At 51.8% G+C, this 23,848-nt stretch overlaps 4 long non-coding RNA genes across 4 annotated transcripts; all 4 read left to right on the forward strand.

The window, feature by feature from the left end:
* The first annotated feature begins 145 nt into the window (after nt 1-145).
* Nucleotides 146-1,740, forward strand: LOC122463478. Its single transcript, XR_006286896.1, has 2 exons — nt 146-1,357; nt 1,532-1,740. It is a non-coding gene; the product is annotated as an uncharacterized LOC122463478 (long non-coding RNA).
* A 5,036-nt stretch (nt 1,741-6,776) lies between these two features.
* LOC122463455 lies at nt 6,777-8,328 on the forward strand. Its single transcript, XR_006286850.1, has 2 exons — nt 6,777-7,973; nt 8,120-8,328. It is a non-coding gene; the product is annotated as an uncharacterized LOC122463455 (long non-coding RNA).
* A 2,326-nt stretch (nt 8,329-10,654) lies between these two features.
* LOC122463456 lies at nt 10,655-11,815 on the forward strand. Its single transcript, XR_006286853.1, has 2 exons — nt 10,655-11,470; nt 11,607-11,815. It is a non-coding gene; the product is annotated as an uncharacterized LOC122463456 (long non-coding RNA).
* Nucleotides 11,816-17,320: 5,505 nt separating this feature from the next.
* On the forward strand, nt 17,321-18,807 carry LOC122463500. Its single transcript, XR_006286928.1, has 2 exons — nt 17,321-18,457; nt 18,599-18,807. It is a non-coding gene; the product is annotated as an uncharacterized LOC122463500 (long non-coding RNA).
* The last annotated feature ends 5,041 nt before the right edge of the window (nt 18,808-23,848 follow it).

Below are 23,848 nucleotides of genomic sequence, written 5' to 3' on the forward strand. Positions count from 1 at the left end.
GAATGGAGGTCTCTCCCTTTCTCCACTCTAAAAGGGTTTAGCCAAGGCTTAAGGACCGCCCTGTAAGGAGGGTTTGGGTCTCCTTTGCCATGCTGCTTTCGCCACAGGTCACTTTGACATGCCAGGCAAAATGACCGCCCTGTAAATAGGGTGTAAGGTCTTCTCCCTCTCCCTCTTAAGCCCGTGGAGCCTTTCCGTGCCTGTGGCTGAGGGACCCCCTTTTAAGAAGGGTTGAGCGTCTCTTTTCTCTTTGTCCTCGTAAACTGCCCTAGAAATGATTTCGACTTGGCTTTTTTGAAATTTGCAGTCAAATCCTATTTGTGACCGCTTCAATTGAAGCCGGGGTCCGATGAAACATGGTGTGGCGAAGGGGCGGCTGTAAGGGGATGGTGGAGGCCGTGATAAATTCGACCCTTTTTTGAAAAAAGCCAAGAAACCCCCCAAAACAATCCAAATCTTTCCAGGTCTGGAAATGAACAGGTGAGGTGCGGGGCTCCTTTCAGCTCCTCACTTCCACGTAATCCTTCCTCATCTCCTCTTGCCTTGGCCAATTGACACAGTCCCACCAACCTCAGCTTTGACCCTCTGTTTCCTGTGCAGAATAAAACATACTGCTGGCTGTAGTAGTGTTCCTTGTCTTGATTGGGAAAGGTCCCTACCTGGTGTCCCAATTCCAGGCCTTTGGTCTCTTTGCTGGTAGAGTGAGGCTATATTTTTGGACTGTCTTTGAGGTGATTGAAAGAGCTGTCCTTCCTGACAGCTCTTTGGTGATCTGGTGGCATAGGTACACGTGTCGTGGTGTTAGATCTTGCACGTGGGTGCACCTAACCCTACTAACAGGACTGAGTAAGAAGTAAGGGATGTCTGTTTTGGAAAAGGGCAGGGGGTTCAAAGTTGGAATGTTCTTGGTGGGGTAGACAGGTAAGTCGGGAAGGGTATTGGTGAGGGATGGAGGATTCCTTGGTCATGGGAGGTTCCCTTACCTGTTCATTTCCAGACCTTTTCACGTCTGTGACTCCTTTCCCCTTGTTTCAAGGAAGTAGGATTTTTGTGAAGGAAGGGTGACCGCCCTGTAATCGGGGTTCGGGTCGCTTTCCTTTCCCCCTCTTGGCATTGGCCCTCTTCATGCCAAAGTGAGCTCCCTGTAACTAGGGTGTGCAACTTTCCCAAGCTTACTCGCCCATTTGAAAGCTAGTTGTAGAAAGCAGCCTCTTTGCAGAGTTAGGGGTTTGTCCTTCTAGCTCTCCTGTCGCCGTGCCCTACTCACACGCACAACCAAGTCCAAACCGAGCGAACTCTGCATCCCGCTGGCCCTCACTGCTGCTGCTGCTGCAAGGTTTCCTGCTCTACGCCACAGGTTGGTGCCGAAGACTGGGAGTTGGGCTAATTTCAAGGAAGGGCCTTGTCCATTTAATCTGAACAGCTTTGATAGTTACGTGTACGGAGCTCACGCCTCACCACGCTTCTCCCCTTTTTTTTCTCTCTCTCTCTCTCTCTCTCTCTCTCTCTCTCTCTCTCTCTCTCTCTCTAGCAACTCAGAAGAGAAAACGGAGAAGAGGACAGAAGTACCAAAGAAACGGCAGGAAAAGACAATGGAAGCAGAAGCCACAGAAAAGGGACACACACCTTGCACGCATGGGCCTCCCTGCAATGAGGACACGGGATTTCCACTTAAGCTTCATTCCCCCTTGAGGTGCCAGGTAAAAGGACCTCCCTGTAAACGGGGATCAAGGTCCACCCCTTCCCAGCAAAAAGGCTTGAGGTGTCCGTTTGGTAGCTAAGGCTGAGGGACCCCCCTTTAAGAAGGGTAGCGGTCTCTCTGTGCCTTTCAGCTCTTTAGGAGCTAGGCTTTGAAATGCCCTGTGCCGTTGACCTCTCCCTGTAAGAAGGGTTCAGGTCTCCCCTTTCTAGACTGTTCTGGGCCGCTGGCACTTGCTGGGCAAAGAGACCACCCTCTCCTGAGGGAATGGAGGTCTCTCCTTTTCAGCGCTTTAGCCTCTGGCCCGTTGTAATGCCCCTGGTTGAGGACCACCCTGTAAGGAGGGTTTGGGTCTCCTTTGCCATGCTGCTTTCGCCACAGGTCACTTTGACATGCCAGGCAAAATGACTACCCTGTAAGCAGGGTGTAAGGTCTTCACTCTCTCCATCTTAAGCCAGTGGGTCCTTTCCGTGCCTGTGGCTGAGGGACCCCCCTTTAAGAAGGGTAGCGGTCTCTCTGTGCCTTTCAGCTCTTTAGGAGCTAGGCTTTGAAATGCCCTGTGCCGTTGACCTCTCCCTGTAAGAAGGGTTCAGGTCTCCCCTTTCTAGACTGTTTTGGGCCGCTGGCACTTGCTGGGCAAAGAGACCCCCCTTTCCTGAGGGAATGGAGGTTTCTCCCTTTCTCCACTCTAAAAGGGTTTAGCCAAGGCTTAAGGACCGCCCTGTAAGGAGGGTTTGGGTCTCCTTTCCATGCTGCTTTCGCCACAGGTCACTTTGACATGCCAGGCAAAATGACCGCCCTGTAAATAGGGTGTAAGGTCTTCTCCCTCTCCCTCTTAAGCCCATGGGGCCTTTCCGTGCCTGTGGCTGAGGGACCCCCTTTTAAGAAGGGTTGAGCGTCTCTTTTCTCTTTGTCCTCGTAAACTGCCCTAGAAATGATTTCGACTTGGCTTTTTTGAAATTTGCAGTCAAATCCTATTTGTGACCGCTTGAATTGAAGCCGGGGTCCGATGAAACATGGTGTGGCGAAGGGGCGGCTGTAAGGGGATGGTGGAGGCCGTGATAAATTCGACCCTTTTTTGAAAAAAGCCAAGAAACCCCCCAAAACAATCCAAATCTTTCCAGGTCTGGAAATGAACAGGTGAGGTGCGGGGCTCCTTTCAGCTCCTCACTTCCACGTAATCCTTCCTCATTTCCTCTTGCCTTGCCCAATTGACACTGTCCCACCAACCTCAGCTTTGACCCTCTGTTTCCTGTGCAGAATAAAACATACTGCTGGCTGTAGTAGTGTTCCTTGTCTTGATTGGGAAAGGTCCCTACCTGGTGTCCCAATTCCAGGCCTTTGGTCTCTTTGCTGGTAGAGTGAGGCTATATTTTTGGACTGTCTTTGAGGTGATTGAAAGAGCTGTCCTTCCTGACAGCTCTTTGGTGATCTGGTGGCATAGGTACACGTGTCGTGGTGTTAGATCTTGCACGTGGGTGCACCTAACCCTACTAACAGGACTGAGTAAGAAGTAAGGGATGTCTGTTTTGGAAAAGGGCAGGGGGTTCAAAGTTGGAATGTTCTTGGTGGGGTAGACAGGTAAGTCGGGAAGGGTGTTGGTGAGGGATGGAGGATTCCTTGGTCATGGGAGGTTCCCTTACCTGTTCATTTCCAGACCTTTTCACGTCTGTGACTCCTTTCCCCTTCTTTCAAGGAAGTAGGATTTTTGTGAAGGAAGGGTGACCGCCCTGTAATCGGGGTTTGGGTCGCTTTCCTTTCCCCCTCTTTGCATTGGCCCTCTTCATGCCAAAGTGAGCTCCCTGTAACTAGGGTGTGCAACTTTCCCAAGCTTACTCGCCCATTTGAAAGCTAGTTATAGAAAGCAGCCTCTTTGGAGAGTTAGGGGTTTGTCCTTCTAGCTCTCCTGTCGCCGTGCCCTACTCACACGCACAACCAAGTCCAAACCGAGCGAACTCTGCATCCCGCTGGCCCTGACTGCTGCTGCTGCTGCAAGGTTTCCTGCTCTACGCCACAGGTTGGTGCCGAAGACTGGGAGTTGGGCTAATTTCAAGGAAGGGCCTTGTCCATTTAATCTGAACAGCTTTGATAGTTACGTGTACGGAGCTCACGCCTCACCACGCTTCTCCCCTTTTCTCTCTCTCTCTCTCTCTCTCTCTCTCTCTCTAGCAACTCAGAAGAGAAAACGGAGAAGAGGACAGAAGTACCAAAGAAACGGCAGGAAAAGACAATGGAAGCAGAAGCCACAGAAAAGGGACACACACCTTGCACGCATGGGCCTCCCTGCAATGAGGACATGGGATTTCCACTTAAGCTTCATTCCCCCTTGAGGTGCCAGGTAAAAGGACCTCCCTGTAAACGGGGATCAAGGTCCACCCCTTCCCAGCAAAAAGGCTTGAGGTGTCCGTTTGGTAGCTAAGGCTGAGGGACCCCCCTTTAAGAAGGGTAGCGGTCTCTCTGTGCCTTTCAGCTCTTTAGGAGCTAGGCTTTGAAATGCCCTGTGCCGTTGACCTCTCCCTGTAAGAAGGGTTCAGGTCTCCCCTTTCTAGACTGTTTTGGGCCGCTGGCACTTGCTGGGCAAAGAGACCCCCCTCTCCTGAGGGAATGGAGGTCTCTCCCTTTCTCCACTCTAAAAGGGTTTAGCCAAGGCTTAAGGACCGCCCTGTAAGGAGGGTTTGAGTCTCCTTTGCCATGCTGCTTTCGCCACAGGTCACTTTGACATGCCAGGCAAAATGACCGCCCTGTAAATAGGGTGTAAGGTCTTCTCCCTCTCCCTCTTAAGCCCGTGGGGCCTTTCCGTGCCTGTGGCTGAGGGACCCCCCTTTAAGAAGGGTAGCGGTCTCTCTGTGCCTTTCAGCTCTTTAGGAGCTAGGCTTTGAAATGCCCTGTGCCGTTGACCTCTCCCTGTAAGAAGGGTTCAGGTCTCCCCTTTCTAGACTGTTTTGGGCCGCTGGCACTTGCTGGGCAAAGAGACCCCCCTCTCCTGAGGGAATGGAGGTCTCTCCCTTTCTCCACTCTAAAAGGGTTTAGCCAAGGCTTAAGGACCGCCCTGTAAGGAGGGTTTGGGTCTCCTTTGCCATGCTGCTTTCGCCACAGGTCACTTTGACATGCCAGGCAAAATGACCGCCCTGTAAATAGGGTGTAAGGTCTTCTCCCTCTCCCTCTTAAGCCCGTGGAGCCTTTCCGTGCCTGTGGCTGAGGGACCCCCTTTTAAGAAGGGTTGAGCGTCTCTTTTCTCTTTGTCCTCGTAAACTGCCCTAGAAATGATTTCGACTTGGCTTTTTTGAAATTTGCAGTCAAATCCTATTTGTGACCGCTTGAATTGAAGCCGGGGTCCGATGAAACATGGTGTGGCGAAGGGGCGGCTGTAAGGGGATGGTGGAGGCCGTGATAAATTCGACCCTTTTTTGAAAAAAGCCAAGAAACCCCCCAAAACAATCCAAATCTTTCCAGGTCTGGAAATGAACAGGTGAGGTGCGGGGCTCCTTTCAGCTCCTCACTTCCACGTAATCCTTCCTCATCTCCTCTTGCCTTGGCCAATTGACACAGTCCCACCAACCTCAGCTTTGACCCTCTGTTTCCTGTGCAGAATAAAACATACTGCTGGCTGTAGTAGTGTTCCTTGTCTTGATTGGGAAAGGTCCCTACGTGGTGTCCCAATTCCAGGCCTTTGGTCTCTTTGCTGGTAGAGTGAGGCTGTATTTTTGGACTGTCTTTGAGGTGATTGAAAGAGCTGTCCTTCCTGACAGCTCTTTGGTGATCTGGTGGCATAGGTACACGTGTCGTGGTGTTAGATCTTGCACGTGGGTGCACCTAACCCTACTAACAGGACTGAGTAAGAAGTAAGGGATGTCTGTTTTGGAAAAGGGCAGGGGGTTCAAAGTTGGAATGTTCTTGGTGGGGTAGACAGGTAAGTCGGGAAGGGTGTTGGTGAGGAATGGAGGATTCCTTGGTCATGGGAGGTTCCCTTACCTGTTCATTTCCAGACCTTTTCACGTCTGTGACTCCTTTCCCCTTCTTTCAAGGAAGTAGGATTTTTGTGAAGGAAGGGTGACCGCCCTGTAATCGGGGTTCGGGTCGCTTTCCTTTCCCCCTCTTGGCATTGGCCCTCTTCATGCCAAAGTGAGCTCCCTGTAACTAGGGTGTGCAACTTTCCCAAGCTTACTCGCCCATTTGAAAGCTAGTTGTAGAAAGCAGCCTCTTTGCAGAGTTAGGGGTTTGTCCTTCTAGCTCTCCTGTCGCCGTGCCCTACTCACACGCACAACCAAGTCCAAACCGAGCGAACTCTGCATCCTGCTGGCCCTGACTGCTGCTGCTGCTGCAAGATTTCCTGCTCTACGCCACAGGTTGGTGCCGAAGACTGGGAGTTGGGCTAATTTCAAGGAAGGGCCTTGTCCATTTAATCTGAACAGCTTTGATAGTTACGTGTACGGAGCTCACGCCTCACCACGCTTCTCCCCTTTTCTCTCTCTCTCTCTCTCTAGCAACTCAGAAGAGAAAACGGAGAAGAGGACAGAAGTACCAAAGAAACGGCAGGAAAAGACAATGGAAGCAGAAGCCACAGAAAAGGGACACACACCTTGCACGCATGGGCCTCCCTGCAATGAGGACATGGGATTTCCACATCAGCTTCATTCCCCCTTGAGGTGCCAGGTAAAAGGACCTCCCTGTAAACGGGGATCAAGGTCCACCCCTTCCCAGCAAAAAGGCTTGAGGTGTCCGTTTGGTAGCTAAGGCTGAGGGACCCCCCTTTAAGAAGGGTAGCGGTCTCTCTGTGCCTTTCAGCTCTTTAGGAGCTAGGCTTTGAAATGCCCTGTGCCGTTGACCTCTCCCTGTAAGAAGGGTTCAGGTCTCCCCTTTCTAGACTGTTTTGGGCCGCTGGCACTTGCTGGGCAAAGAGACCCCCCTCTCCTGAGGGAATGGAGGTCTCTCCCTTTCTCCACTCTAAAAGGGTTTAGCCAAGGCTTAAGGACCGCCCTGTAAGGAGGGTTTGGGTCTCCTTTCCCATGCTGCTTTCGCCACAGGTCACTTTGACATGCCAGGCAAAATGACCGCCCTGTAAATAGGATGTAAGGTCTTCTCCCTCTCCCTCTTAAGCCCGTGGAGCCTTTCCGTGCCTGTGGCTGAGGGACCCCCTTTTAAGAAGGGTTGAGCGTCTCTTTTCTCTTTGTCCTCGTAAACTGCCCTAGAAATGATTTCGACTTGGCTTTTTTGAAATTTGCAGTCAAATCCTATTTGTGACCGCTTCAATTGAAGCCAGGGTCCGATGAAACATGGTGTGGAGAAGGGGCGGCTGTAAGGGGATGGTGGAGGCCGTGATAAATTCGACCCTTTTTTGAAAAAAGCCAAGAAACCCCCCAAAACAATCCAAATCTTTCCAGGTCTGGAAATGAACAGGTGAGGTGCGGGGCTCCTTTCAGCTCCTCACTTCCACGTAATCCTTCCTCATCTCCTCTTGCCTTGCCCAATTGACACTGTCCCACCAACCTCAGCTTTGACCCTCTGTTTCCTGCGCAGAATAAAACATACTGCTGGCTGTAGTAGTGTTCCTTGTCTTGATTGGGAAAGGTCCCTACGTGGTGTCCCAATTCCAGGCCTTTGGTCTCTTTGCTGGTAGAGTGAGGCTATATTTTTGGACTGTCTTTGAGGTGATTGAAAGAGCTGTCCTTCCTGACAGCTCTTTGGTGATCTGGTGGCATAGGTACACGTGTCGTGGTGTTAGATCTTGCACGTGGGTGCACCTAACCCTACTAACAGGACTGAGTAAGAAGTAAGGGATGTCTGTTTTGGAAAAGGGCAGGGGGTTCAAAGTTGGAATGTTCTTGGTGGGGTAGACAGGTAAGTCGGGAAGGGTGTTGGTGAGGGATGGAGGATTCCTTGGTCATGGGAGGTTCCCTTACCTGTTCATTTCCAGACCTTTTCACGTCTGTGACTCCTTTCCCCTTCTTTCAAGGAAGTAGGATTTTTGTGAAGGAAGGGTGACCGCCCTGTAATCGGGGTTCGGGTCGCTTTCCTTTCCCCCTCTTTGCATTGGCCCTCTTCATGCCAAAGTGAGCTCCCTGTAACTAGGGTGTGCAACTTTCCCAAGCTTACTCGCCCATTTGAAAGCTAGTTATAGAAAGCAGCCTCTTTGGAGAGTTAGGGGTTTGTCCTTCTAGCTCTCCTGTCGCCGTGCCCTACTCACACGCACAACCAAGTCCAAACCGAGCGAACTCTGCATCCCGCTGGCCCTGACTGCTGCTGCTGCTGCAAGGTTTCCTGCTCTACGCCACAGGTTGGTGCCGAAGACTGGGAGTTGGGCTAATTTCAAGGAAGGGCCTTGTCCATTTAATCTGAACAGCTTTGATAGTTAAGTGTACGGAGCTCACGCCTCACCACGCTTCTCCCCTTTTCTCTCTCTCTCTCTCTCTCTCTCTCTAGCAACTCAGAAGAGAAAACGGAGAAGAGGACAGAAGTACCAAAGAAACGGCAGGAAAAGACAATGGAAGCAGAAGCCACAGAAAAGGGACACACACCTTGCACGCATGGGCCTCCCTGCAATGAGGACACGGGATTTCCACTTAAGCTTCATTCCCCCTTGAGGTGCCAGGTAAAAGGACCTCCCTGTAAACGGGGATCAAGGTCCACCCCTTCCCAGCAAAAAGGCTTGAGGTGTCCGTTTGGTAGCTAAGGCTGAGGGACCCCCCTTTAAGAAGGGTAGCGGTCTCTCTGGGCCTTTCAGCTCTTTAGGAGCTAGGCTTTGAAATGCCCTGTGCCGTTGACCTCTCCCTGTAAGAAGGGTTCAGGTCTCCCCTTTCTAGACTGTTTTGGGCCGCTGGCACTTGCTGGGCAAAGAGACCCCCCTCTCCTGAGGGAATGGAGGTCTCTCCCTTTCTCCACTCTAAAAGGGTTTAGCCAAGGCTTAAGGACTGCCCTGTAAGGAGGGTTTGAGTCTCCTTTGCCATGCTGCTTTCGCCACAGGTCACTTTGACATGCCAGGCAAAATGACCGCCCTGTAAATAGGGTGTAAGGTCTTCTCCCTCTCCCTCTTAAGCCCGTGGGGCCTTTCCGTGCCTGTGGCTGAGGGACCCCCCTTTAAGAAGGGTAGCGGTCTCTCTGTGCCTTTCAGCTCTTTAGGAGCTAGGCTTTGAAATGCCCTGTGCCGTTGACCTCTCCCTGTAAGAAGGGTTCAGGTCTCCCCTTTCTAGACTGTTTTGGGCCGCTGGCAATTGCTGGGCAAAGAGACCCCCCTCTCCTGAGGGAATGGAGGTCTCTCCCTTTCTCCACTCTAAAAGGGTTTAGCCAAGGCTTAAGGACCACCCTGTAAGGAGGGTTTGGGTCTCCTTTGCCATGCTGCTTTCGCCACAGGTCACTTTGACACACCAGGCAAAATGACCACCCTGTAAATAGGGTGTAAGGTCTTCTCCCTCTCCCTCTTAAGCCCGTGGGGCCTTTCCGTGCCTGTGGCTGAGGGACCCCCCTTTAAGAAGGGTAGCGGTCTCTCTGTGCCTTTCAGCTCTTTAGGAGCTAGGCTTTGAAATGCCCTGTGCCGTTGACCTCTCCCTGTAAGAAGGGTTCAGGTCTCCCCTTTCTAGACTGTTCTGGGCCGCTGGCACTTGCTGGGCAAAGAGACCAACCTCTCCTGAGGGAATGGAGGTCTCTCCTTTTCACCGCTTTAGCCTCTGGCCCGTTGTAATGCCCCTGGCTTGAGGACCACCCTGTAAGGAGGGTTTGGGTCTCCTTTGCCATGCTGCTTTCGCCACAGGTCACTTTGACATGCCGGGCAAAATGACCGCCCTGTAAATAGGGTGTAAGGTCTTCTCCCTCTCCCTCTTAAGCCCGTGGGGCCTTTCCGTGCCTGTGGCTGAGGGACCCCCCTTTAAGAAGGGTAGCGGTCTCTCTGTGCCTTTCAGCTCTTTAGGAGCTAGGCTTTGAAATGCCCTGTGCCGTTGACCTCTCCCTGTAAGAAGGGTTCAGGTCTCCCCTTTCTAGACTGTTTTGGGCCGCTGGCACTTGCTGGGCAAAGAGACCCCCCTCTCCTGAGGGAATGGAGGTCTCTCCCTTTCTCCACTCTAAAAGGGTTTAGCCAAGGCTTAAGGACCGCCCTGTAAGGAGGGTTTGGGTCTCCTTTGCCATGCTGCTTTCGCCACAGGTCACTTTGACATGCCAGGCAAAATGACCGCCCTGTAAATAGGGTGTAAGGTCTTCTCCCTCTCCCTCTTAAGCCCGTGGGGCCTTTCCGTGCCTGTGGCTGAGGGACCCCCCTTTAAGAAGGGTAGTGGTCTCTCTGTGCCTTTCAGCTCTTTAGGAGCTAGGCTTTGAAATGCCCTGTGCCGTTGACCTCTCCCTGTAAGAAGGGTTCAGGTCTCCCCTTTCTAGTCTGTTTTGGGCCGCAGGCACTTGCTGGGCAAAGAGAACCCCCTCTCCTGAGGGAATGGAGGTTTCTCCCTTTCTCCACTCTAAAAGGGTTTAGCCAAGGCTTAAAGACCGCCCTGTAAGGAGGGTTTGGGTCTCCTTTGCCATGCTGCTTTCGCCACAGGTCACTTTGACATGGCAGGCAAAATGACCGCCCTGTAAATAGGGTGTAAGGTCTTCTTCTCCCTCTCCCTCTTAAGCCCGTGGGGCCTTTCCGTGCCTGTGGCTGAGGGACCCCCTTTTAAGAAGGGTTGAGCGTCTCTTTTCTCTTTGTCCTCGTAAACTGCCCTAGTAATGATTTCGACTTGGCTTTTTTGAAATTTGCAGTCAAATCCTATTTGTGACCGCTTGAATTGAAGCCGGGGTCCGATGAAACATGGTGTGGCGAAGGGGCGGCTGTAAGGGGATGGTGGAGGCCGTGATAAATTCGACCCTTTTTTGAAAAAAGCCAAGAAACCCCCCAAAACAATCCAAATCTTTCCAGGTCTGGAAATGAACAGGTGAGGTGCGGGGCTCCTTTCAGCTCCTCACTTCCACGTAATCCTTCCTCATTTCCTCTTGCCTTGTCCAATTGACACTGTCCCACCAACCTCAGCTTTGACCCTCTGTTTCCTGTGCAGAATAAAACATACTGCTGGCTGTAGTAGTGTTCCTTGTCTTGATTGGGAAAGGTCCCTACGTGGTGTCCCAATTCCAGGCCTTTGGTCTCTTTGCTGGTAGAGTGAGGCTATATTTTTGGACTGTCTTTGAGGTGATTGAAAGAGCTGTCCTTCCTGACAGCTCTTTGGTGATCTGGTGGCATAGGTACACGTGTCGTGGTGTTAGATCTTGCACGTGGGTGCACCTAACCCTACTAACAGGACTGAGTAAGAAGTAAGGGATGTCTGTTTTGGAAAAGGGCAGGGGGTTCAAAGTTGGAATGTTCTTGGTGGGGTAGACAGGTAAGTCGGGAAGGGTGTTGGTGAGGGATGGAGGATTCCTTGGTCATGGGAGGTTCCCTTACCTGTTCATTTCCAGACCTTTTCACGTCTGTGACTCCTTTCCCCTTCTTTCAAGGAAGTAGGATTTTTGTGAAGGAAGGGTGACCGCCCTGTAATCGGGGTTCGGGTCGCTTTCCTTTCCCCCTCTTTGCATTGGCCCTCTTCATGCCAAAGTGAGCTCCCTGTAACTAGGGTGTGCAACTTTCCCAAGCTTACTCGCCCATTTGAAAGCTAGTTATAGAAAGCAGCCTCTTTGGAGAGTTAGGGGTTTGTCCTTCTAGCTCTCCTGTCGCCGTGCCCTACTCACACGCACAACCAAGTCCAAACCGAGCGAACTCTGCATCCTGCTGGCCCTGACTGCTGCTGCTGCTGCAAGGTTTCCTGCTCTATGCCACAGGTTGGTGCCGAAGACTGGGAGTTGGGCTAATTTCAAGGAAGGGCCTTGTCCATTTAATCTGAACAGCTTTGATAGTTACGTGTACGGAGCTCACGCCTCACCACGCTTCTCCCCTTCTCTCTCTCTCTCTCTCTAGTAACTCAGAAGAGAAAACGGAGAAGAGGACAGAAGTACCAAAGAAACGGCAGGAAAAGACAATGGAAGCAGAAGCCACAGAAAAGGGACACACACCTTGCACGCATGGGCCTCCCTGCAATGAGGACACGGGATTTCCACTTAAGCTTCATTCCCCCTTGAGGTGCCAGGTAAAAGGACCTCCCTGTAAACGGGGATCAAGGTCCACCCCTTCCCAGCAAAAAGGCTTGAGGTGTCCGTTTGGTAGCTAAGGCTGAGGGACCCCCCTTTAAGAAGGGTAGCGGTCTCTCTGTGCCTTTCAGCTCTTTAGGAGCTAGGCTTTGAAATGCCCTGTGCCGTTGACCTCTCCCTGTAAGAAGGGTTCAGGTCTCCCCTTTCTAGTCTGTTTTGGGCCGCTGGCACTTGCTGGGCAAAGAGAACCCCCTCTCCTGAGGGAATGGAGGTTTCTCCCTTTCTCCACTCTAAAAGGGTTTAGCCAAGGCTTAAAGACCGCCCTGTAAGGAGGGTTTGGGTCTCCTTTGCCATGCTGCTTTCGCCACAGGTCACTTTGACATGGCAGGCAAAATGACCGCCCTGTAAATAGGGTGTAAGGTCTTCTTCTCCCTCTCCCTCTTAAGCCCGTGGGGCCTTTCCGTGCCTGTGGCTGAGGGACCCCCTTTTAAGAAGGGTTGAGCGTCTCTTTTCTCTTTGTCCTCGTAAACTGCCCTAGAAATGATTTCGACTTGGCTTTTTTGAAATTTGCAGTCAAATCCTATTTGTGACCGCTTGAATTGAAGCCGGGGTCCGATGAAACATGGTGTGGCGAAGGGGCGGCTGTAAGGGGATGGTGGAGGCCGTGATAAATTCGACCCTTTTTTGAAAAAAGCCAAGAAACCCCCCAAAACAATCCAAATCTTTCCAGGTCTGGAAATGAACAGGTGAGGTGCGGGGCTCCTTTCAGCTCCTCACTTCCACGTAATCCTTCCTCATCTCCTCTTGCCTTGCCCAATTGACACTGTCCCACCAACCTCAGCTTTGACCCTCTGTTTCCTGCGCAGAATAAAACATACTGCTGGCTGTAGTAGTGTTCCTTGTCTTGATTGGGAAAGGTCCCTACGTGGTGTCCCAATTCCAGGCCTTTGGTCTCTTTGCTGGTAGAGTGAGGCTATATTTTTGGACTGTCTTTGAGGTGATTGAAAGAGCTGTCCTTCCTGACAGCTCTTTGGTGATCTGGTGGCATAGGTACACGTGTCGTGGTGTTAGATCTTGCACGTGGGTGCACCTAACCCTACTAACAGGACTGAGTAAGAAGTAAGGGATGTCTGTTTTGGAAAAGGGCAGGGGGTTCAAAGTTGGAATGTTCTTGGTGGGGTAGACAGGTAAGTCGGGAAGGGTGTTGGTGAGGGATGGAGGATTCCTTGGTCATGGGAGGTTCCCTTACCTGTTCATTTCCAGACCTTTTCACGTCTGTGACTCCTTTCCCCTTCTTTCAAGGAAGTAGGATTTTTGTGAAGGAAGGGTGACCGCCCTGTAATCGGGGTTCGGGTCGCTTTCCTTTCCCCCTCTTTGCATTGGCCCTCTTCATGCCAAAGTGAGCTCCCTGTAACTAGGGTGTGCAACTTTCCCAAGCTTACTCGCCCATTTGAAAGCTAGTTATAGAAAGCAGCCTCTTTGGAGAGTTAGGGGTTTGTCCTTCTAGCTCTCCTGTCGCCGTGCCCTACTCACACGCACAACCAAGTCCAAACCGAGCGAACTCTGCATCCCGCTGGCCCTGACTGCTGCTGCTGCTGCAAGGTTTCCTGCTCTACGCCACAGGTTGGTGCCGAAGACTGGGAGATGGACTAATTTCAAGGAAGGGCCTTGTCCATTTAATCTGAACAGCTTTGATAGTTACGTGTACGGAGCTCACGCCTCACCACGCTTCTCCCCTTTTCTCTCTCTCTCTCTCTAGTAACTCAGAAGAGAAAACGGAGAAGAGGACAGAAGTACCAAAGAAACGGCAGGAAAAGACAATGGAAGCAGAAGCCACAGAAAAGGGACACACACCTTGCACGCATGGGCCTCCCTGCAATGAGGACACGGGATTTCCACTTAAGCTTCATTCCCCCTTGAGGTGCCAGGTAAAAGGACCTCCCTGTAAACGGGGATCAAGGTCCACCCCTTCCCAGCAAAAAGGCTTGAGGTGTCCGTTTGGTAGCTAAGGCTGAGGGACCCCCCTTTAAGAAGGGTAGCGGTCTCTCTGTGCCTTTCAGCTCTGTAGGAGCTAGGCTTTGAAATGCCCTGTGCCGTTGACCTCTCCCTGTAAGAAGGGTTCAGGTCTCCCCTTTCTAGACTGTTTTGGGCCACTGGCACTTGCTGGGCAAAGAGACCACCCTCTCCTGAGGGAATGGAGGTCTCTCCTTTTCAGCGCTTTAGCGTCTGGCCCGTTGTAATGCCCCTGGCTTGAGGACCACCCTGTAAGGAGGGTTTGGGTCTCCTTTCCCATGCTGCTTTCGCCACAGGTCACTTTGACATGCCAGGCAAAATGACTACCCTGTAAGCAGGGTGTAAGGTCTTCTCTCTCTCCATCTTAAGCCAGTGGGGCCTTTCCGTGCCTGTGGCTGAGGGACCCCCCTTTAAGAAGGGTAGCGGTCTCTCTGTGCCTTTCAGCTCTTTAGGAGCTAGGCTTTGAAATGCCCTGTGCCGTTGACCTCTCCCTGTAAGAAGGGTTCAGGTCTCCCCTTTCTAGACTGTTTTGGGCCGCTGGCACTTGCTGGGCAAAGAGACCCCCCTCTCCTGAGGGAATGGAGGTCTCTCCCTTTCTCCACTCTAAAAGGGTTTAGCCAAGGCTTAAGGACCGCCCTGTAAGGAGGGTTTGGGTCTCCTTTGCCATGCTGCTTTCGCCACAGGTCACTTTGACATGCCAGGCAAAATGACCGCCCTGTAAATAGGGTGTAAGGTCTTCTCCCTCTCCCTCTTGAGCCCGTGGGGCCTTTACGTGCCTGTGGCTGAGGGACCCCCCTTTAAGAAGGGTAGCGGTCTCTCTGTGCCTTTCAGCTCTTTAGGAGCTAGGCTTTGAAATGCCCTGTGCCGTTGACCTCTCCCTGTAAGAAGGGTTCAGGTCTCCCCTTTCTAGTCTGTTTTGGGCCGCTGGCACTTGCTGGGCAAAGAGAACCCCCTCTCCTGAGGGAATGGAGGTTTCTCCCTTTCTCCACTCTAAAAGGGTTTAGCCAAGGCTTAAAGACCGCCCTGTAAGGAGGGTTTGGGTCTCCTTTGCCATGCTGCTTTCGCCACAGGTCACTTTGACATGGCAGGCAAAATGACCGCCCTGTAAATAGGGTGTAAGGTCTTCTTCTCCCTCTCCCTCTTAAGCCCGTGGGGCCTTTCCGTGCCTGTGGCTGAGGGACCCCCTTTTAAGAAGGGTTGAGCGTCTCTTTTCTCTTTGTCCTCGTAAACTGCCCTAGAAATGATTTCGACTTGGCTTTTTTGAAATTTGCAGTCAAATCCTATTTGTGACCGCTTCAATTGAAGCCGGGGTCCGATGAAACATGGTGTGGAGAAGGGGCGGCTGTAAGGGGATGGTGGAGGCCGTGATAAATTCGACCCTTTTTTGAAAAAAGCCAAGAAACCCCCCAAAACAATCCAAATCTTTCCAGGTCTGGAAATGAACAGGTGAGGTGCGGGGCTCCTTTCAGCTCCTCACTTCCACGTAATCCTTCCTCATCTCCTCTTGCCTTGCCCAATTGACACTGTCCCACCAACCTCAGCTTTGACCCTCTGTTTCCTGCGCAGAATAAAACATACTGCTGGCTGTAGTAGTGTTCCTTGTCTTGATTGGGAAAGGTCCCTACGTGGTGTCCCAATTCCAGGCCTTTGGTCTCTTTGCTGGTAGAGTGAGGCTATATTTTTGGACTGTCTTTGAGGTGATTGAAAGAGCTGTCCTTCCTGACAGCTCTTTGGTGATCTGGTGGCATAGGTACACGTGTCGTGGTGTTAGATCTTGCACGTGGGTGCACCTAACCCTACTAACAGGACTGAGTAAGAAGTAAGGGATGTCTGTTTTGGAAAAGGGCAGGGGGTTCAAAGTTGGAATGTTCTTGGTGGGGTAGACAGGTAAGTCGGGAAGGGTGTTGGTGAGGGATGGAGGATTCCTTGGTCATGGGAGGTTCCCTTACCTGTTCATTTCCAGACCTTTTCACGTCTGTGACTCCTTTCCCCTTCTTTCAAGGAAGTAGGATTTTTGTGAAGGAAGGGTGACCGCCCTGTAATCGGGGTTCGGGTCGCTTTCCTTTCCCCCTCTTTGCATTGGCCCTCTTCATGCCAAAGTGAGCTCCCTGTAACTAGGGTGTGCAACTTACCCAAGCTTACACGCCCATTTGAAAGCTAGTTATAGAAAGCAGCCTCTTTGGAGAGTTAGGGGTTTGTCCTTCTAGCTCTCCTGTCGCCGTGCCCTACTCACACGCACAACCAAGTCCAAACCGAGCGAACTCTGCATCCCGCTGGCCCTGACTGCTGCTGCTGCTGCAAGGTTTCCTGCTCTACGCCACAGGTTGGTGCCGAAGACTGGGAGTTGGGCTAATTTCAAGGAAGGGCCTTGTCCATTTAATCTGAACAGCTTTGATAGTTACGTGTACGGAGCTCACGCCTCACCACGCTTCTCCCCTTTTCTCTCTCTCTCTCTCTCTCTCTCTCTCTCTCTCTCTCTAGCAACTCAGAAGAGAAAACGGAGAAGAGGACAGAAGTACCAAAGAAACGGCAGGAAAAGACAATGGAAGCAGAAGCCACAGAAAAGGGACACACACCTTGCACGCATGGGCCTCCCTGCAATGAGGACACGGGATTTCCACTTAAGCTTCATTCCCCCTTGAGGTGCCAGGTAAAAGGACCTCCATGTAAACGGGGATCAAGGTCCACCCCTTCCCAGCAAAAAGGCTTGAGGTGTCCGTTTGGTAGCTAAGGCTGAGGGACCCCCCTTTAAGAAGGGTAGCGGTCTCTCTGTGCCTTTCAGCTCTTTAGGAGCTAGGCTTTGAAATGCCCTGTGCCGTTGACCTCTCCCTGTAAGAAGGGTTCAGGTCTCCCCTTTCTAGACTGTTCTGGGCCGCTGGCACTTGCTGGGCAAAGAGACCAACCTCTCCTGAGGGAATGGAGGTCTCTCCTTTTCACCGCTTTAGCCTCTGGCCCGTTGTAATGCCCCTGGCTTGAGGACCACCCTGTAAGGAGGGTTTGGGTCTCCTTTGCCATGCTGCTTTCGCCACAGGTCACTTTGACATACCAGGCAAAATGACTACCCTGTAAGCAGGGTGTAAGGTCTTCGCTCTCTCTATCTTAAGCCAGTGGGGCCTTTCCGTGCCTGTGGCTGAGGGACCCCCCTTTAAGAAGGGTAGCGGTCTCTCTGGGCCTTTCAGCTCTTTAGGAGCTAGGCTTTGAAATGCCCTGTGCCATTGACCTCTCCCTGTAAGAAGGGTTCAGGTCTCCCCTTTCTAGACTGTTTTGGGCCGCTGGCACTTGCTGGGCAAAGAGACCCCCCTCTCCTGAGGGAATGGAGGTCTCTCCCTTTCTCCACTCTAAAAGGGTTTAGCCAAGGCTTAAGGACCGCCCTGTAAGGAGGGTTTGGGTCTCCTTTGCCATGCTGCTTTCGCCACAGGTCACTTTGACATGCCAGGCAAAATGACCGCCCTGTAAATAGGGTGTAAGGTCTTCTCCCTCTCCCTCTTAAGCCCGTGGAGCCTTTCCGTGCCTGTGGCTGAGGTACCCCCTTTTAAGAAGGGTTGAGCGTCTCTTTTCTCTTTGTCCTCGTAAACTGCCCTAGAAATGATTTCGACTTGGCTTTTTTGAAATTTGCAGTCAAATCCTATTTGTGACCGCTTGAATTGAAGCCGGGGTCCGATGAAACATGGTGTGGCGAAGGGGCGGCTGTAAGGGGATGGTGGAGGCCGTGATAAATTCGACCCTTTTTTGAAAAAAGCCAAGAAACCCCCCAAAACAATCCAAATCTTTCCAGGTCTGGAAATGAACAGGTGAGGTGCGGGGCTCCTTTCAGCTCCTCACTTCCACGTAATCCTTCCTCATCTCCTCTTGCCTTGCCCAATTGACACTGTCCCACCAACCTCAGCTTTGACCCTCTGTTTCCTGCGCAGAATAAAACATACTGCTGGCTGTAGTAGTGTTCCTTGTCTTGATTGGGAAAGGTCCCTACCTGGTGTCCCAATTCCAGGCCTTTGGTCTCTTTGCTGGTAGAGTGAGGCTATATTTTTGGACTGTCTTTGAGGTGATTGAAAGAGCTGTCCTTCCTGACAGCTCTTTGGTGATCTGGTGGCATAGGTACACGTGTCGTGGTGTTAGATCTTGCACGTGGGTGCACCTAACCCTACTAACAGGACTGAGTAAGAAGTAAGGGATGTCTGTTTTGGAAAAGGGCAGGGGGTTCAAAGTTGGAATGTTCTTGGTGGGGTAGACAGGTAAGTCGGGAAGGGTGTTGGTGTGGGATGGAGGATTCCTTGGTCATGGGAGGTTCCCTTACCTGTTCATTTCCAGACCTTTTCACGTCTGTGACTCCTTTCCCCTTCTTTCAAGGAAGTAGGATTTTTGTGAAGGAAGGGTGACCGCCCTGTAATCGGGGTTCGGGTCGCTTTCCTTTCCCCCTCTTTGCATTGGCCCTCTTCATGCCAAAGTGAGCTCCCTGTAACTAGGGTGTGCAACTTTCCCAAGCTTACTCGCCCATTTGAAAGCTAGTTATAGAAAGCAGCCTCTTTGGAGAGTTAGGGGTTTGTCCTTCTAGCTCTCCTGTCGCCGTGCCCTACTCACACGCACAACCAAGTCCAAACCGAGCGAACTCTGCATCCCGCTGGCCCTGACTGCTGCTGCTGCTGCAAGGTTTCCTGCTCTACGCCACAGGTTGGTGCCGAAGACTGGGAGATTGGACTAATTTCAAGGAAGGGCCTTGTCCATTTAATCTGAACAGCTTTGATAGTTACGTGTACGGAGCTCACGCCTCACCACGCTTCTCCCCTTTTCTCTCTCTCTCTCTCTCTCTAGCAACTCAGAAGAGAAAACGGAGAAGAGGACAGAAGTACCAAAGAAACGGCAGGAAAAGACAATGGAAGCAGAAGCCACAGAAAAGGGACACACACCTTGCACGCATGGGCCTCCCTGCAATGAGGACACGGGATTTCCACTTAAGCTTCATTCCCCCTTGAGGTGCCAGGTAAAAGGACCTCCCTGTAAACGGGGATCAAGGTCCACCCCTTCCCAGCAAAAAGGCTTGAGGTGTCCGTTTGGTAGCTAAGGCTGAGGGACCCCCCTTTAAGAAGGGTAGCGGTCTCTCTGTGCCTTTCAGCTCTGTAGGAGCTAGGCTTTGAAATGCCCTGTGCCGTTGACCTCTCCCTGTAAGAAGGGTTCAGGTCTCCCCTTTCTAGACTGTTTTGGGCCGCTGGCACTTGCTGGGCAAAGAGACCCCCCTCTCCTGAGGGAATGGAGGTCTCTCCCTTTCTCCACTCTAAAAGGGTTTAGCCAAGGCTTAAGGACCGCCCTGTAAGGAGGGTTTGGGTCTCCTTTGCCATGCTGCTTTCGCCACAGGTCACTTTGACATGCCAGGCAAAATGACCGCCCTGTAAATAGGGTGTAAGGTCTTCTCCCTCTCCCTCTTAAGCCCGTGGGGCCTTTCCGTGCCTGTGGCTGAGGGACCCCCCTTTAAGAAGGGTAGTGGTCTCTCTGTGCCTTTCAGCTCTTTAGGAGCTAGGCTTTGAAATGCCCTGTGCCGTTGACCTCTCCCTGTAAGAAGGGTTCAGGTCTCCCCTTTCTAGTCTGTTTTGGGCCGCAGGCACTTGCTGGGCAAAGAGAACCCCCTCTCCTGAGGGAATGGAGGTTTCTCCCTTTCTCCACTCTAAAAGGGTTTAGCCAAGGCTTAAAGACCGCCCTGTAAGGAGGGTTTGGGTCTCCTTTGCCATGCTGCTTTCGCCACAGGTCACTTTGACATGGCAGGCAAAATGACCGCCCTGTAAATAGGGTGTAAGGTCTTCTTCTCCCTCTCCCTCTTAAGCCCGTGGGGCCTTTCCGTGCCTGTGGCTGAGGGACCCCCTTTTAAGAAGGGTTGAGCGTCTCTTTTCTCTTTGTCCTCGTAAACTGCCCTAGAAATGATTTCGACTTGGCTTTTTTGAAATTTGCAGTCAAATCCTATTTGTGACCGCTTGAATTGAAGCCGGGGTCCGATGAAACATGGTGTGGCGAAGGGGCGGCTGTAAGGGGATGGTGGAGGCCGTGATAAATTCGACCCTTTTTTGAAAAAAGCCAAGAAACCCCCCAAAACAATCCAAATCTTTCCAGGTCTGGAAATGAACAGGTGAGGTGCGGGGCTCCTTTTAGCTCCTCACTTCCACGTAATCCTTCCTCATTTCCTCTTGCCTTGTCCAATTGACACTGTCCCACCAACCTCAGCTTTGACCCTCTGTTTCCTGTGCAGAATAAAACATACTGCTGGCTGTAGTAGTGTTCCTTGTCTTGATTGGGAAAGGTCCCTACGTGGTGTCCCAATTCCAGGCCTTTGGTCTCTTTGCTGGTAGAGTGAGGCTATATTTTTGGACTGTCTTTGAGGTGATTGAAAGAGCTGTCCTTCCTGACAGCTCTTTGGTGATCTGGTGGCATAGGTACACGTGTCGTGGTGTTAGATCTTGCACGTGGGTGCACCTAACCCTACTAACAGGACTGAGTAAGAAGTAAGGGATGTCTGTTTTGGAAAAGGGCAGGGGGTTCAAAGTTGGAATGTTCTTGGTGGGGTAGACAGGTAAGTCGGGAAGGGTGTTGGTGAGGGATGGAGGATTCCTTGGTCATGGGAGGTTCCCTTACCTGTTCATTTCCAGACCTTTTCACGTCTGTGACTCCTTTCCCCTTCTTTCAAGGAAGTAGGATTTTTGTGAAGGAAGGGTGACCGCCCTGTAATCGGGGTTCGGGTCGCTTTCCTTTCCCCCTCTTTGCATTGGCCCTCTTCATGCCAAAGTGAGCTCCCTGTAACTAGGGTGTGCAACTTTCCCAAGCTTACTCGCCCATTTGAAAGCTAGTTATAGAAAGCAGCCTCTTTGGAGAGTTAGGGGTTTGTCCTTCTAGCTCTCCTGTCGCCGTGCCCTACTCACACGCACAACCAAGTCCAAACCGAGCGAACTCTGCATCCCTGCTGGCCCTGACTGCTGCTGCTGCTGCAAGGTTTCCTGCTCTACTGCCACAGGTTGGTGCCGAAGACTGGGAGTTGGGCTAATTTCAAGGAAGGGCCTTGTCCATTTAATCTGAACAGCTTTGATAGTTACGTGTACGGAGCTCACGCCTCACCACGCTTCTCCCCTTTCTCTCTCTCTCTCTCTCTCTCTCTAGTAACTCAGAAGAGAAAACGGAGAAGAGGACAGAAGTACCAAAGAAACGGCAGGAAAAGACAATGGAAGCAGAAGCCACAGAAAAGGGACACACACCTTGCACGCATGGGCCTCCCTGCAATGAGGACACGGGATTTCCACTTAAGCTTCATTCCCCCTTGAGGTGCCAGGTAAAAGGACCTCCCTGTAAACGGGGATCAAGGTCCACCCCTTCCCAGCAAAAAGGCTTGAGGTGTCCGTTTGGTAGCTAAGGCTGAGGGACCCCCCTTTAAGAAGGGTAGCGGTCTCTCTGTGCCTTTCAGCTCTTTAGGAGCTAGGCTTTGAAATGCCCTGTGCCGTTGACCTCTCCCTGTAAGAAGGGTTCAGGTCTCCCCTTTCTAGTCTGTTTTGGGCCGCTGGCACTTGCTGGGCAAAGAGAACCCCCTCTCCTGAGGGAATGGAGGTTTCTCCCTTTCTCCACTCTAAAAGGGTTTAGCCAAGGCTTAAAGACCGCCCTGTAAGGAGGGTTTGGGTCTCCTTTGCCATGCTGCTTTCGCCACAGGTCACTTTGACATGGCAGGCAAAATGACCGCCCTGTAAATAGGGTGTAAGGTCTTCTTCTCCCTCTCCCTCTTAAGCCCGTGGGGCCTTTCCGTGCCTGTGGCTGAGGGACCCCCTTTTAAGAAGGGTTGAGCGTCTCTTTTCTCTTTGTCCTCGTAAACTGCCCTAGAAATGATTTCGACTTGGCTTTTTTGAAATTTGCAGTCAAATCCTATTTGTGACCGCTTGAATTGAAGCCGGGGTCCGATGAAACATGGTGTGGCGAAGGGGCGGCTGTAAGGGGATGGTGGAGGCCGTGATAAATTCGACCCTTTTTTGAAAAAAGCCAAGAAACCCCCCAAAACAATCCAAATCTTTCCAGGTCTGGAAATGAACAGGTGAGGTGCGGGGCTCCTTTCAGCTCCTCACTTCCACGTAATCCTTCCTCATCTCCTCTTGCCTTGCCCAATTGACACTGTCCCACCAACCTCAGCTTTGACCCTCTGTTTCCTGCTGCAGAATAAAACATACTGCTGGCTGTAGTAGTGTTCCTTGTCTTGATTGGGAAAGGTCCCTACGTGGTGTCCCAATTCCAGGCCTTTGGTCTCTTTGCTGGTAGAGTGAGGCTATATTTTTGGACTGTCTTTGAGGTGATTGAAAGAGCTGTCCTTCCTGACAGCTCTTTGGTGATCTGGTGGCATAGGTACACGTGTCGTGGTGTTAGATCTTGCACGTGGGTGCACCTAACCCTACTAACAGGACTGAGTAAGAAGTAAGGGATGTCTGTTTTGGAAAAGGGCAGGGGGTTCAAAGTTGGAATGTTCTTGGTGGGGTAGACAGGTAAGTCGGGAAGGGTGTTGGTGAGGGATGGAGGATTCCTTGGTCATGGGAGGTTCCCTTACCTGTTCATTTCCAGACCTTTTCACGTCTGTGACTCCTTTCCCCTTCTTTCAAGGAAGTAGGATTTTTGTGAAGGAAGGGTGACCGCCCTGTAATCGGGGTTCGGGTCGCTTTCCTTTCCCCCTCTTTGCATTGGCCCTCTTCATGCCAAAGTGAGCTCCCTGTAACTAGGGTGTGCAACTTTCCCAAGCTTACTCGCCCATTTGAAAGCTAGTTATAGAAAGCAGCCTCTTTGGAGAGTTAGGGGTTTGTCCTTCTAGCTCTCCTGTCGCCGTGCCCTACTCACACGCACAACCAAGTCCAAACCGAGCGAACTCTGCATCCCGCTGGCCCTGACTGCTGCTGCTGCTGCAAGGTTTCCTGCTCTACGCCACAGGTTGGTGCCGAAGACTGGGAGTTGGACTAATTTCAAGGAAGGGCCTTGTCCATTTAATCTGAACAGCTTTGATAGTTACGTGTACGGAGCTCACGCCTCACCACGCTTCTCCCCTTTTCTCTCTCTCTCTCTCTCTAGTAACTCAGAAGAGAAAACGGAGAAGAGGACAGAAGTACCAAAGAAACGGCAGGAAAAGACAATGGAAGCAGAAGCCACAGAAAAGGGACACACACCTTGCACGCATGGGCCTCCCTGCAATGAGGACACGGGATTTCCACTTAAGCTTCATTCCCCCTTGAGGTGCCAGGTAAAAGGACCTCCCTGTAAACGGGGATCAAGGTCCACCCCTTCCCAGCAAAAAGGCTTGAGGTGTCCGTTTGGTAGCTAAGGCTGAGGGACCCCCCTTTAAGAAGGGTAGCGGTCTCTCTGTGCCTTTCAGCTCTTTAGGAGCTAGGCTTTGAAATGCCCTGTGCCGTTGACCTCTCCCTGTAAGAAGGGTTCAGGTCTCCCCTTTCTAGACTGTTTTGGGCCGCTGGCAATTGCTGGGCAAAGAGACCCCCCTCTCCTGAGGGAATGGAGGTCTCTCCCTTTCTCCACTCTAAAAGGGTTTAGCCAAGGCTTAAGGACCACCCTGTAAGGAGGGTTTGGGTCTCCTTTGCCATGCTGCTATCGCCACAGGTCACTTTGACACGCCAGGCAAAATGACCACCCTGTAAATAGGGTGTAAGGTCTTCTCCCTCTCCCTCTTAAGCCCGTGGGGCCTTTCCGTGCCTGTGGCTGAGGGACCCCCCTTTAAGAAGGGTAGCGGTCTCTCTGTGCCTTTCAGCTCTTTAGGAGCTAGGCTTTGAAATGCCCTGTGCCGTTGACCTCTCCCTGTAAGAAGGGTTCAGGTCTCCCCTTTCTAGACTGTTCTGGGCCGCTGGCACTTGCTGGGCAAAGAGACCAACCTCTCCTGAGGGAATGGAGGTCTCTCCTTTTCAGCGCTTTAGCCTCTGGCCCGTTTAGCCAAGGCTTAAGGACCGCCCTGTAAGGAGGGTTTGGGTCTCCTTTGCCATGCTGCTTTCGCCACAGGTCACTTTGACATGCCAGGCAAAATGACCGCCCTGTAAATAGGGTGTAAGGTCTTCTCCC

Source organism: Chelonia mydas, chromosome 21 (genome assembly GCF_015237465.2).
Source record: "Chelonia mydas isolate rCheMyd1 chromosome 21, rCheMyd1.pri.v2, whole genome shotgun sequence".
NCBI classification, from domain to species: Eukaryota; Metazoa; Chordata; order Testudines; family Cheloniidae; genus Chelonia; species Chelonia mydas.